Source organism: Carcharodon carcharias, chromosome 14 (assembly GCF_017639515.1).
Source record: "Carcharodon carcharias isolate sCarCar2 chromosome 14, sCarCar2.pri, whole genome shotgun sequence".
NCBI classification, from domain to species: domain Eukaryota; kingdom Metazoa; phylum Chordata; class Chondrichthyes; order Lamniformes; family Lamnidae; genus Carcharodon; species Carcharodon carcharias.
In genome coordinates, this window is record NC_054480.1 from 32,654,717 (window position 1) to 32,668,926 (window position 14,210).

Below are 14,210 nucleotides of genomic sequence, written 5' to 3' on the forward strand. Positions count from 1 at the left end.
GGATCTGACATGTCCAGCATTAACAGTAGCCGGGATCGTAACAATGGCTACATTCCTTAAAGTGTAAAGTTTAATAGGTAGTATGCACATAACATTGTGAGCTCCTACAGTTAATCTCAACATTTTAAATGTAAAAAGGTACCATTTACTGAACATCCAGTTTGTATATGATCAGATGCAAAGAATCCTTCACACGGATGCAGATCTTCTGAAATGACCTGTAGACTTTGTGTTGTATCCCTTGTCTTTGCCTTCAATAACTACTCGTGGCAAAACATTCCATATTCTATTAATCCACTAAGTGAAAATTTTCCTCCTTCAATCTTCTACTGATAGTGCAGAAATGTTGTTACAAATTTACCAACCATTAGAAATATTTTTCACTATTCACTATCTTCTCAAATTATCCAATAACTTTGATAATTTCTATTAGATTCAGCTTAACCTTTTCTGTTCCACTGAAAAAAAAGCCCCATTTGACTGACCAAGTCTTGCAAATAAGACGTCTCATTTCTGGCATAATTCTAGTGAATTGTCATTTTAACTTTTCCATGGCTGTAATATACTTGGTATAAAGTGGTACCAGAACTGTGGCCTACCAGTATCTTTGACATAACAATACAAATTCTCCCTCACCTGGATGGAAGGTCTCTCCTTTAGCCTTGTGATGTCTCAAAAAATTCATCCCGAACCAGAGGTCAAAAGAGTTTTTCACACCAAGGTCCTAAATGGAAGACTAAACATGGCTGGTGGTTTGTCTAATGTTTGGTCTTTTGGATTTTATATTCAATGCCCCTGTGCATAAAAACCAGAATTTCATTTGCCTTTCTGCAGCCATTTCTATCTCCTTCCCATTTAAAAAAATTATTTATCCCCAGATTTCTCCATTCATCTGCTTTATTAAGGTTATTATCCAGAATACAAATGACTCCACTGTTTTTTAGAGTGTTTTCAAAATGTGTACTGCTTCACATTTCTCTGCATGGAACTACTGTCATCTGTATTCCTACTCCTGCTGCATCTTGAATTCTGAATTTTGGGTCACTAGCAAATTTCACCATTACTATTCCTAAACCTATGTCCAAATCATTTATGTAAATGGAAAACAGACCAGCTTCTAGCCTAAGTTCCTGCAAAACTGAACTGCATCCATTTACCTTTAATCTTCATTTTCTGATTCCTAGCCATCACTTTATCCATTTGGCCACATTCCCTTTTATGTTGCATGCTTCAATTTTCAGAACCAGTCTCTTAAGTGATAACTTATCAACATCTTCTGAAAATTCATAAGTACAATAGCCCTACATTCTTCTGTGAATTTCTCAAAAAATTTAATTAATTTAAGCATGACCTGCCCTTTACAAATCCATGCTGAGAGTCTCTGTTTTGACTAAGCATTTCAAAGTACTTACTAATTTTATGCCATATTATAGATTAAGCCCCCTGAAACTTCTCCACTTATGGAATAAACATATTGTACAATCGGAGTAGAGGGAGAAATTTGGGGCAGATATTGTGCTTCACTATTATGCAGTTCACTTCTTTCAGAGACCAAACAACAGACAAAGCAATAACAGTGTTTAGTGAGTGAGGAAGATATTCTTTCAGAGACCAAACAACAGACAACTTTTTTGCGTCTTTGATTTTTAAAAGGGAGACAACCACGGGTGACACAGGGAGAATTTCAAACTTGGCACAAAGTTGGGGTGTGGGAACCAGGAGTGAATATCAGAGAGGATACCAAAGTGCACAGAATAATGGGAGGGATAGATAGCACTAGAGTATGGAATGGTAAGTTATTAGATAGAGGTCAGAGTAAGGGACAAAGTAATAAAATCTAAAACAGAGTTAAAGTGCATGCATGTGAAGACACTGAGTGTGGTTAATAAGATTGGGGAGTTAAAGGCACAGATTGCCATGTAGAAATATGATGATGTGGCTGTAACAGAGATCTGGCTCAAAGAAGGGGAGGACTGGGTGCTAAATATTCCTGGATATAAGTGTTGTGGAATATCTAAAAGACAATCAACACAATCAACTGTAGGTAGATTCAGCAGTAGTTCTTTTTTTAGTACACGTGTGCACACGTGGGAAATGCTCTTTCAGAATGCTCTAAAAGGCAATTTGAAGTTAGTTTCTGTTGGTTGTATATATCATCTTTGGGATAGGGCATTAATTCACAATGTTCCTATCTTGTATGTCCGAACGTTACATCCTTAATTACAAATGAGTTTACAACATAAACACAGAATAACTTAATTACCTCCACGGTTCCAGAGGAATTTGTAAAACAACCACAGAATGACCTGACCATTAATACAAACGATGTTCCAAAACATGTACTTTGCTTATCTATCCTGATGTTTCACTGCAGTGCCTAACATTCTGCATATCATGACCGAGGTCAAGCTATCAAATTTATTACAGTATAACTTACAGACCATTCATCAACTTCCTGACCTGGCCAGAAGGTCATATTCATTCTAGTTTTGTTTAATGCAAACACTTTTAGAACTTATATCCACAGCTTGGCCAAGCCTGTGTAATCCCATGATGCATCCTGAGACGCCAATTCAGAGGTGTTCAGGAAAGATAGGAAAGGAAGGGGTCATAGTGGCAGTTTTGGTTAAGGAGAGCATTACAGTGCTGCAGATAGAGGATATCGAGAAGGATCAAGGACAGAATCTATTTGGCTAGGGCTAAAGAACAAAGCAATGTGCAACTATATTGCTTGGTGTAGTCCAGAAGCCACCAACTAGTACAAAGGATGCAGAGGAACAAATTTGCAAAGAAATTACAGAGAGGTGCAAGAATTATAAAGCAGTTAAAATGGGGGACTTTAATTATCTGAATATAAACTGGGATGCTAGTAGTGTGAAGGGCAGAGGGGCAAGAGTTCCTAGAGTGTGTTCAGGAAAATTTTCTAAATCAATATGTTCCAGGCCAATGAGAAAGGAGGCTAGAACTGGTCTTGGGAATGAAGTGAGCCAAGTAGATCAAGTGTTAGTAGGAGAACATTTAGGGGCACACAATCATCGTATCATAAAGTTTAGGCTGGCTATGGAAAAGGACATAGAATAATCTACAGCTTTTTAAAATTTATTCATGGAACATGGACGTTGCTAGCGAGGCAAGCAACCATTTCCCATCCTTAATTGCCCTTCAGAAGGTGGTGGTGAGCTGCCTTCTTGAACTGCTGAAGTCCATGTGGTGTAGGTATGACCACAGTGCTGTTAGGGAGGGAGTTCCAGGATGCTAACTCAGTGACAGTGAAGGAACGGCAATATGTTTCCAAGTCAGGATGGTGAGTGGCTTGGAGGGAAACTTCCAGGTGGTGGTGTTCCCATGTATCTGCTGCCCTTGTCCTTCTAGATGGTAGCTATCATGGGTTTTGAAGGTGCGGTCTAAGGAGCCTTGGTGAGTTCCTGCAGTGCAGTTTGTAGTTGGCACACACTGCTGCTACTGTGCACTGGTGTTGGAGGGAGTGAATGTTTGTGGATGGGGTACAAATCAAGCAGGCTGCTTTGTCCTGGATGGTGTCAAGCTTCTTGAGTGTTGTTGGAGCTGCAAGTGGAGAGTATTCTATCACATTCCTGACTTGTACCTATAGGTGTTGGACAGGCTTTGGGGAGACAGGAGGTGATTTACTCCAGGATTCCTAGCCTCTGACCAGCCCTTGGAGCCACAGTATTAATATAACTAATCCAGTTCAGTTTCTGGTCAATATAGTAACCTCAGGATATTGATTATGGGGGATTCAGTGATGTTAATGCCATTGAATGTCAAGGGGTGATGGTTAGATTCTCTCTTCTTGGAGATGGTCATTGCCTGTATCATGACTGATGCAGTTGGTAAAGCTGAATCATTTAAAAAGCCCAAAGGGAAACTTAAAATGACAGTTGTTTAAAGTGTTATGTTTGAGATGCAACTCTAAATTAGGAATCAGACCACTAGTTCGAGGTTTTACATTAATATAAATGAAACATTTTATTAATTTACACAGGTTAAAAGTATATACACATGGCTTCAAATTACTATCATAACTTTTAACAAATTCCCAAACTATTCTCCATTAAGGAAACAGTGACCTATAAACTTAACCAAACACCAGGCGAAGCATTTTCACCTTACAAATTCAAAATGAGGTTCTTTTCACTTTGGTTCCCGTGGAGACAGTTGGAGGCTTATAGCTGCCTTTTGATCTCACATTGCCTCTGCTCTACATGCCCGAAAACTGAAGTTATAGCTAGCACCGCTCATTGAATGTAAATGCTCATTATAAACCATCCTCTGAACTAAACCTCTCTAACAACAAAACCCGTTTCATAGTACCAATTTTATTGGTAATGTAAATATATGGCTTGGTATCTGCTGGATAGGTGTCAGCTTTCATCCCACTTCTTGAATGCTGTATTCAAAAAATGCAAGTGCACACTATCTCTCTTACATATCAAAACTAGAACACATCAAAGCACCCAGACTAGCTGGCTTTAATCCAATTAAGACACATCCACAGGTTAAACCTCTATTTTAAAAGAAAAATATTTTCCAATAAATATTATGTACATTAATAGCTTCATGACAGCTGATACTTGTGTGACACAAATGTTACTTGCCACTTTTCTTGTACACTACTTCTACAGAAGAGTCATATGGACTCGAAATGTTAACTCTGTTTTTCTCGCCACAGATGCTGTTAGACCTGCTGAGTTTTTCCAGTATTTTCTGTTTTTGTTTCAGATTTCCAGCATCTGCAGTAATTTGCTTTTATCTGAGCATCAGTGAGCTTAATGGCACTGTCGATGACCTCTTCCATCACTTTACTGATGATGGAGAACAAACTGATGGGGCAGTAATTGGCTGGGTTGGATTTGTCCAGTCGCACCAAAGGGATCAGTGCTGGGCTCTCAGCTTTTTACAATTTATATAAATGACTTGGATGAAGGGTCTGAAGGTATATTTGCTAAATTTGCTGATGACACAAAGATATGTAGGAAATTAAGTTGTGAAGAGGACACAAGGAGGCTACAAAGGGGTATAGATGGGTTAAATGAGTGGGCAAAGATCTGGCAAATTTCCTAATGTAGGAAAATGTTCTGAGGTGCAGAGGAATCTGGACAACCTAGTGCATGAAACTCAAAACGTTAGCATGCAGGTACAGCAAGTAATTAGCGAAGCTAATAAAATGCTTTTATTTACTGCGAGGGGAAATAAATACAAAAGTAGGGAGGTTATACTTCTGACATACAGGACATTGATCAAACCATATCTGGAGTACTGTGTATAATATTTGGCCTCCTTATTTAAGGAAATGCATTGGAAGCAGTTCAGAGAAGGTTTACTAGACTAATACCTGAAATGGGTGGGTTTTCATACGAGAAAACGTTGGACAGGCTAGGCCTGTATCTGCTGGAGCTTAGAAGAGTAGGAGGTGACTTGATTGAAATATATAGATCCTGAGGGGTCTTGTCAGGGTGGACATGGAAAGGATGTTTCCTCTTGTGGGAGAATCTGGAACTAGGGGTCACTTTTTAAAAATAAGGGATTGCTTATTTAAGGTGAGGATAAGGAGAAATTTTCTCTCTTGAGGGTCAGAAGTCTTTGGAACTCGTTTCCTCCAAAGGCAGTGGAAGCAGAGTCCTTGAATATTTTTAAGGCAGAGCTAGGTGTGAATATGGAGTCGAGGTTACAATCAGATCAGCCATGATCCGATTGAGTGGTGGAGCAGGCTTGAGAGGCCAAATAGCCTACTCCTGCTCCTAATTCGTATGTTTGTATTTATGTAAAAAGCATTTGGCAAAAGAAGCAAAAACGACACAAGGAAAAGCTTTTACATGCAGTGAGTGGTTAAGGTCTGGAATACAGTGCCTGACAGTGCGGTGGAGGCTAGTTCAATCAAGGCATTCAAAAGAGAATGAGGCTGTTATTTGAAAAGGAAGAATGTGCAGGGTTATGGAGGAAGGCAGGAATGGCACTCGGTGAATTAGTCATTTGGAAAGCTGTGCAGACATGATGGGCCAAATGGCCTCCTTCTGTTCTCTCAAAATCCTGTTATTCTGACAGGGTTGGGATTTGTGTGTTCTTTATTTTGTTTTGAAGATGTGCTATCTGGAATATTGATTTATAATTACATCAGCTGTTCTTGTATATACAATGAATCTTTTTAAAAAAAGTCACATTGCATTCCTTGGAGGTGCTTGCTAAGTCTACAGAGATCCCAACAGGGACCATGGCACATCTGCAGGTGTGAACAGCTCCTTCCTAGTTCATCAAGATTGACGATGGATCATTCAGGAGTTAATGCCTGGGATATTAGCTCGGCTAAGAGAGATAATGGCTAAAGATCAGCTCAGACAGGGGTAACCAGTTTCATTTTGAATTTCACAATTACTTTGTTTGAACAGCTGTGACTGAACCAGAAAGAGGTCATGTGAACCAGCTCTTGAATGTAACTGCTGGATTTCTGAACTAAGAGAGAGAGATATTCTAGCTGCTGGAGAGTGTGCTGTTGTTTGCCTCCTCTCTCTCTCTCTATAGTATTCCATCTGAGCATTGAACCCTGTTTTGCTGAGTTAAAAAGTGAATCTACGTTCCTACAGCAGACAAAGGCTCTAAAAGAAATCCATTGAATTTCTACAGTGTTTCAAGGAGGTCATGACTTTAAACCAATGACCTCAACTGAAGAGCCAACACCTCTAGATATAATCAGTGAATCTTTATTGACTTTCCTTTTCTTTATTCCACAATCTAACTTGGCCAAGTTTAAACATTGCATACACTGTAAAGTTGTATTTTCTTTCTTTTCGTGCTGGGGAGTATGAGTGTTTGTGCGTATTAGTGGGAAGGAGGATGTAATTGTGTAATTTTAACATTTTTAATATTTTTACCTGAATGGGTTTTAGCAATAGCCTTGTGTTTAACTCAAGAATATCTGTCCGGTTTAATTCTTATAAACTGCACATAGTCAAGTCCATTCTCAATTGGCAATACAACAGCCTTCTTAAAATTCAAAACCTCTGTTACAACCAAACGAGGAATGGTAAAAGGGAGGAGTCATTGCAGTCCTCTTCACAGAATCAGAATCGCAGAATTACACAGTGCACAAGAGGCCCTTCGGCCCATCGAGTCTGCACCGACACGTGAGAAACACCTGACCTACCTACCTAATCCCATTTACCAGCATTTGGCCCATAGCCTTGAATGTTATGATGTGCCAAGTGCTCATCCAGGATTTAAAGGATGTGAGGTAACCTGCCTCCACCACCCTCCCAGGCAGCACGTTCCAGACCATCACCACCTACTGGGTAAAAAAGTTTTTCCTCACATCCTCCCTAAACTTCCTGCCCCTCACCTTGAACTTATGCCTCCTCGTGACTGACCCTTCAACTAAGGGGGACAGCTGCTCCCCATCCACCCTGTCCATGCCCCTCAGTCTTCTCTGCTCCAACGAAAACAACCCAAGTCTATCCAACCTCTCTTCATAATTTAAATGTTTCATCCCAGGCAACATCCTGGTGAATCTCCTCTGCACCCACTCCATTGTAATCACATCCTTTCTATAATGTGGTGACCAGAAATGCACACAGTACTCCAGCTGTGGCCTCACCAAGGTTCTATACAACTTCCTACTTTTGTAATCTATGCCTCGATTGATAAAGGCAAGTGGCCCATATGCCTTTTTAACCACCTCACTAACATGCCCCTCCACCTTCAGAGATCAATGGACACACACGCCAAGATCCCTTTGTTCCTCTGAGCTTCCTAGTGCCATGCCATTCATTGAATACTTCCTTGTCAAATTACTCCTTCCAAAGTGTATCAACTCCCACTTTTCAGGGTTAAATTCCATCTGCCACTTATCTGCCCATGTGACCATCCCATCTATATCTTCCTGTAGCCCAAGACACTCAACCTCATTGTTAACCACCCGGACAATCTTTGTATCATCCGCAAACTTACTAAACCTACCCCCCACATAGTCATCTATGTCATTTATATAAATGACAAATAATAGGGGCCCTGGCACAGATCCCTGTGATGTGCCACTGGACACGGCTTCCAGTCATTAAAGCATCCTTCTGTCATCACCCTCTGTCTCCTACAACTAAGCCAATTTTGAATCCACCTTATCAAATTACCCTGTATCCCATGTGTAGTTGTGGTCGTTATAAGTCTCCCATGTGGGACCTCGTCAAAGGCTTTGCTGAAATCCATATAAACTACATCAACTGCACTACCCTCATCTACACATCTGGTCAGCCCCTCAAAAAATTCAATCAAGTTTGTTAGGCATGACCTCCCTCTGCCAAAGCCATGCTGACTATCCCTGATCAAAGCTTGCCTCTCCAAGTGGAGATAGATTCTCTCCTTCAGGATTTTCTCCAATAGTTTCCCTACCACTGACATGAGACTCACTGGCCTGTAGTTCCCTGGCTTATCTCTATGACCCTTCTTAAATAGCAGAACCACATTAGCTGTTCTCCAATCCTCTGGCACCTCCCCCCTGGCCAGAGAAGCCTGGTCGTAACAGTAATTTGAGGGTTAACATTTGAGATTTGAACCCACAGACTAATGAGAGGAATTGGCAGTGGGAATTAAATTAATTCCTAGACGTAATTTAAAAAAAAAACTCCAGCACTGAGTTTTTCTTGTGTTACAGCACTAACAAGATGTCCACTTTTGAAGCTAGTATGTCTTTAGAAAACAGTGAGATAACTTGGAACAGTTTAAAGGCCCTATCCCTTGAAGAATTAGAGCATGTGGCTAGACATTTGGAGATAAAAATCTGTCTAAAACCTCGGAAAGCTGTAATTCTGAAGCTTGTGGCCAACAATCTCAGGACTGAATTGGGACAACCAGGGAAAGTCAGGCAATCTGAAACACAAACTAGCTTTAGTAAATGTACAGCTGGAGCAGAGGAGACTACAGCTAGAATTCAGAGACACACATGCACACAGAGAGCGAGAGCTGGACACTGCTAATGGAAAGCAAGTTAACTACAAGGCACATGAGGTTTATGCCATGTAGTCTGATGAAATTTCAGTGAACTATGAGGTGAATAAGTAAGCTATCCTCAGCACTTATGAGTTAGTGCCTGAAGCTTACCGGCAGAAATCAGCCCCAACAAACTTACATAGAGTTTGAAAGGTCACACCTACTGCTTTCAACTGCTGGATACGGGCACTTAAAACAGAGGGCACCTATGAAAGCCTCAGAGAAATCATTCTCCTCCACAAGTTCAAAAACTCTCCCTATTTTCATGAAGACACACGTGGAAGAACAAAGGATTTCCAGAGTCAGGCAGGTGCAATTTTGGCTGACGATTGAGTTAACCTAGAGACCCCTGACCCAAGGTAAACTGGGATCTAGTAATACTCACAGACAAGGGAGAGATAGGAGGGAGATAGAGGAAGCCAAGACAGGCTGGAGAAAAAAGGAGAATAAAGAAGAAAGGGTAGAACAGTCCTCAACTTTTAAAAGAAAGAGCCCCACTGACAGACCAGTAGGAAGTGGCACCATGTGCTTTCAATGTGGGAAACCAGAACATTTACTGAGGCAGTCTTGTTGCCAAACCAGTATCCGTGGCCATGAAAGTGGTTAGCTTGTGTTCAAGCATGGCCGACAGCCAAGATAACTATCTGGAGTTTTTATTGAAGGGGAAAATGACTCCTAAATGGTTAAGAGCCAGCAAAGGAGGAGATCAGCATTCTCCAAGACACTGTCTGTTTTGCTAGCCAATTTCCAGAGACTGGATAAATATCCTTTGTTGAGAATAGTGTGGAGAGGTATGGTCACATGACCTAAGAACTCTGGCTTGTTGAACAAGTTAACATTGCCTTCCTGAGCTGCAAGCTCTAGTCTGGTGTATAACATCTGGCTGGCAGGCCACACCAAAGTAAGCCCTGGCCAGGCTGGACAACTGGCCCCATCTAACCTGAATCTGTTGGAAGTTTTGTGCCATTGCCTACAAAATTGATTCATCGCTGCGTGCATACTTCATCTTGTGATGTCAACACCAACGGAAAAGTGGATTTTACAACACTGATTTTCAGCCCACTGACTTGTAGGAAAGAGTTCCTCATTGGTCTTTGATTCTGGACTCAGGAAATCACGTGAACCCATATTTATTTTCTCTGTGGTTTTTTTTATTATTCATTCACATGATGTGGGCTTCGCTGGCTGGGCCAGCATTTATTGCCTATCCCTGGTTGCCCTTGAGAAGGTGATGGTGAGCTGCCTTCTTGAACCGCTACAGTCCATATGGTGTAGGTACACCCACAGTGCTGTTAGGAAGGGAGTTCCAAGATTTTGACCCAGTGACAGTGAAGGAACGGTGAGATATTTCCAAGTCAGGATGGTGAGTGACTTGGAGGGGAACTTCCAGGTGGTGGTGTTCCCATCTACTGCCTTTGTCCTTCTAGATGGTAGTGGTCATAGGTTTGGAAGGTGCTGTCTCAGGGGCCTTGGTGAGTTCCTGCAGTGCATCTTGTAGATGGTACACACTGCTGCTACTGTGCGGTGGTGGAGGGAGTGAATGTTTGTGGATGTGGTGCCAATCAAGGGGGCTACTTGGTCCTGGACGTTGTCAAGCTTCTGGAGCGCTGTGGGAGCTGCACTCATCCAGGCAAGTGGGGAGTATTGCATCATACTCCTGACTTGTGCCTTGTAGATGGTGGACAAGGGAGTCAGGAGATAGGTTACTTGTCGCACTATTCCTAGCCTCTGACATGCTCTTGTAGCTACAGTATTTGTATGGCTAGTCCAGTTCAGTTTCTGGTCAATGGTAACCCCCAGGATGTTGAAAATGGAGGAAATTCACTGATGGTAATGCCATTGAACGCCAAGGGGCAATTAGTTGGATTCTCTCTTGTTGGAGAAGGTCATTGCCTGGCACTTGTGTGTTACTTGTCACTTATCAGCCCAAGCCTGGATATTGTCCAGGTCTTGCTGCATTTGGACATGGACTGCTTCAGTATCCGAGGAGCTGTGAATGGTGCTGAACATTGTGCAATCATCAGCAACCACCCCCACATCTGACCTCATGATCAAAGGAAGGTCATTGATGAAGCAGCTGAAGATGCTACTGTGGAACTCCTGCAATTATGTCCTGGAGCTGAGATGACTGACCTCCAACAACCACAACCGTCCTCGTTTGTGCTGGGTATGACTCATGTAGTAAAGGGAGGGATCATCTCTATACTGTAAGATCTTTTTTCCCTCAATCCCTCTCTTTCCTACAGCAATATGAAGGGAAGTTGCAGACCCTACTTTTTGTGTGTGTTTTTTTAATGTGTCCAATAAACTAACCTTCTGAGTTAATCCTGCCTTGAGTTTGCTGTGGGGTTATTAGTAGAAATTGGATCTCACAGCTTATTAAACCACAGCTTAAGAAAAAACAGATCAAAACACTCCTTTATGGACAGGTGATGAGAGGAAAAACCAGTGCTGTTTAAACTGAACCCCCTCCTACCTAGAACAATGAACAAACAGGCAAACTGTGGTCCAACACACCACCCAGCATGTTAAATGACAGAAGCAAACAAAACATCCCACAGATTTCTCACCAACCCATGCAGATTTCAGTGACCACAGTCACAAAATCTCATTAAAACTGTCTCTCAACTCCTCACTTTTGAAAACCTAGTCTCCAAATTCTCTGAAAAGCTGCTCCGACTCGGACTGCCTCAATGACTGCTCACCTTCCAATGGTTCAATCTCTTCTCCTGAGACTGCATTCTACAGGATTCACATAGCTGCACTTCTGCATCTAATTACTGGTACAATTCCAACTCTTTTGCAAACCACTAGCTTCAATTAGCTGGCACTGCCCTTGCCCCTGGGTTTCTCCAAACTCCACTCTCCCAGCTGCACCGAGCTATACATGGTTCCCAGAGCTTCTGCTGAGGCCCTAACCCTCTCCAGCAAGGAAGCAGTGACCTGCTGCCACCTTCTCAGCCCCCAGGGACTTCTCCTGAGACCGAACTGCACTGAACAGCTCCCACGGCTTTTCAGTGAGATTCAAACCACATGAGGTCTAAACTGCAAATAGCCCACTCTCCCAGGAAACAGAGAGAAATTAAAACCAGAGACCCAAAGCACGGCAAATATCAGAAATTTAAATGCCACACAAACATCACTAGGGTATACCCCAGTTATGTTGTGTTCAAATGCATTGTTGGAATAATTGAGGCAAATTTTGCCTTCTTTTAACTCTTAAATTTGAGGCTGAAACTATGTTTGACAATTGGAAAATGTTTTATTTTCCAGCACTTACATCATTCGCCTTAGTGAGCAAAAAAGTTGAATTTAAAAATTAGAGAACAATAATTTATTAAATTTGTTCAATGGAGTCAAAGTAACTGAAGTGAGAATATAGAAATGCTGCCTTTAAATGGGTGTAACCATATAAATGTTAACATTGTGAAAACTATTTAATTGTAAGTAGTACAGTGTTTAAATAATTATTTCAAATTTATTTTGACTACATTATTATGCATTATAAGTATGCAAATCACCTAACTGCACAAAGAAAATTGTACTGAAACCAGCAAGTTATGGAAGTTTTCATAAGAATCCAATCAAAATAATTAGTTTATCACTGGAAGGAGTAATTGCAATTAAAAAAAGTGATCACAGATGTGCTCCAGAATTCAGTCCCAGAATGAAGGGCTCAGCAATAACCACTTATGTTTCAACTGATGGAAACAACTGTAAACTTTGCAATTCCAAGTGTGCGGGACTTGCTCCACCTGTTGGAAAGCAAACCGAGTGTTTCTCGTGTTGTGGGGCAGCAGACCGCTAGATGGCGCTTCCTGATGAAAATGTGTTGTACTTTGCACGATGGAATGTACCTGATCACATAAATCTGCTCAAACAATGGAAAAAAGCTTAAAGCAAAGTAATTCAATGCAGGTAAACTTAATGCAAAATGATCTAAAATAGAGATCCAGAGAAACAAACTATACGTTATTAGGAAAAGAGTGTTTTTGGGACACAATGATGAATAATTGACCTGAAAATATTTTTGACAAGTAAGTTGAAACTGAAACCCTCAAGTATTTCCCACAGGTTTCATTAAAATCCATTAATGAAATATTCTGCATTGTAATCTTCATTAACGAATACTGCAATATAAGATACATTGACAACTTGCACATTAAGTTAAATTACATATAGATTTATTCTCTGAGTCTCACTGAGGTAATTTTCTTTTACGTTCAATCAGAATTTTGCAGCTCTAATTCCCCATTAATGTGCATTTTTAACCAATTTATCTAAATAGTGATACTTCATACTAAACCTTTGGAGCATTCAGTCTTTTCTTGGTTAGTATTTCAATGCTTTTTCTTCCCTCAGTTAGGTTCCCAACACCCATGGTTGACCAAGAGGCCAGACGAAATTTTGTGCAAGGCTTGGCCAATACTGCTTTGCAGGAGGGGAAAGTGTCAATTCGTTGAATTGACTCTAATTTCCAATTACCTCTTCTGCTCCAATGAAACTACTTGGCTTCAAATCCTAGAAGACATTACTGAGATCTGAAACTTGCTTTGTTGGGCCTTTCAGGTTTAAAACTGAACCCTATTCCTATGTGGGCTTAGTGGCATTAAGCTTCATGGGAGGAAGAAAGAGACAAACATCAGAATGAAAAACTGATACAAAATGCATAATAGATATCAAACCAAAGACTATGGATTTGTTGATACACTTATTATACTATTTGACAGGAAAATCGCACAACATTTAGAGTATTAGGGCCAGAGAAAATGGGGAAAATAAATAAGCTAGGAAATAATTTCCTGAAGAGTGACTTCTGGAGTTATACATACAAACATAAAATCAATGGGCAGGAAATGTCCAATTGGTCCTATCCGTTACACAACTATGATGCTTAGAATCTCACAATTAGACACCCATTCCACTTGAACACATACTCACCATCATTCATGTAATCCCTGAGGAGAGGCAAATAAAAAACAGGGGGAAATATAAACGGTTAATTAGAGAAACAAAATAAATCTGAGAAATTCCTTGCTGGAGATCAAGCCCCCCACCCCCCCCCACCACCATCACCACCATCCCCCACCTCCCACCTCCAATCCCCACTGTTCAGTGATTGAAACTAGTTCAGGAGACTGTCGCCCAGGAATTTTACCAACCTTTTACAACAGAATTATAATCTGGAATTGATCTAGCACTCTTTCGGGTTTAAA

At 40.9% G+C, this 14,210-nt stretch overlaps 1 protein-coding gene across 1 annotated transcript in view; it reads right to left on the reverse strand.

Annotated features, from left to right (window-relative positions):
* kif3b (kinesin family member 3B) overlaps positions 1-13,952 on the reverse strand; it is a 69,159-nt gene extending 55,207 nt beyond the window's left edge. Inside the window, exon 1 of the mRNA XM_041204374.1 lies at positions 13,936-13,952. The gene's annotated coding sequence lies outside the window, so the exon portion shown is untranslated. The remainder of the gene's footprint in view (positions 1-13,935) is intronic.
* Between the last annotated feature and the right edge of the window lie 258 nt (positions 13,953-14,210).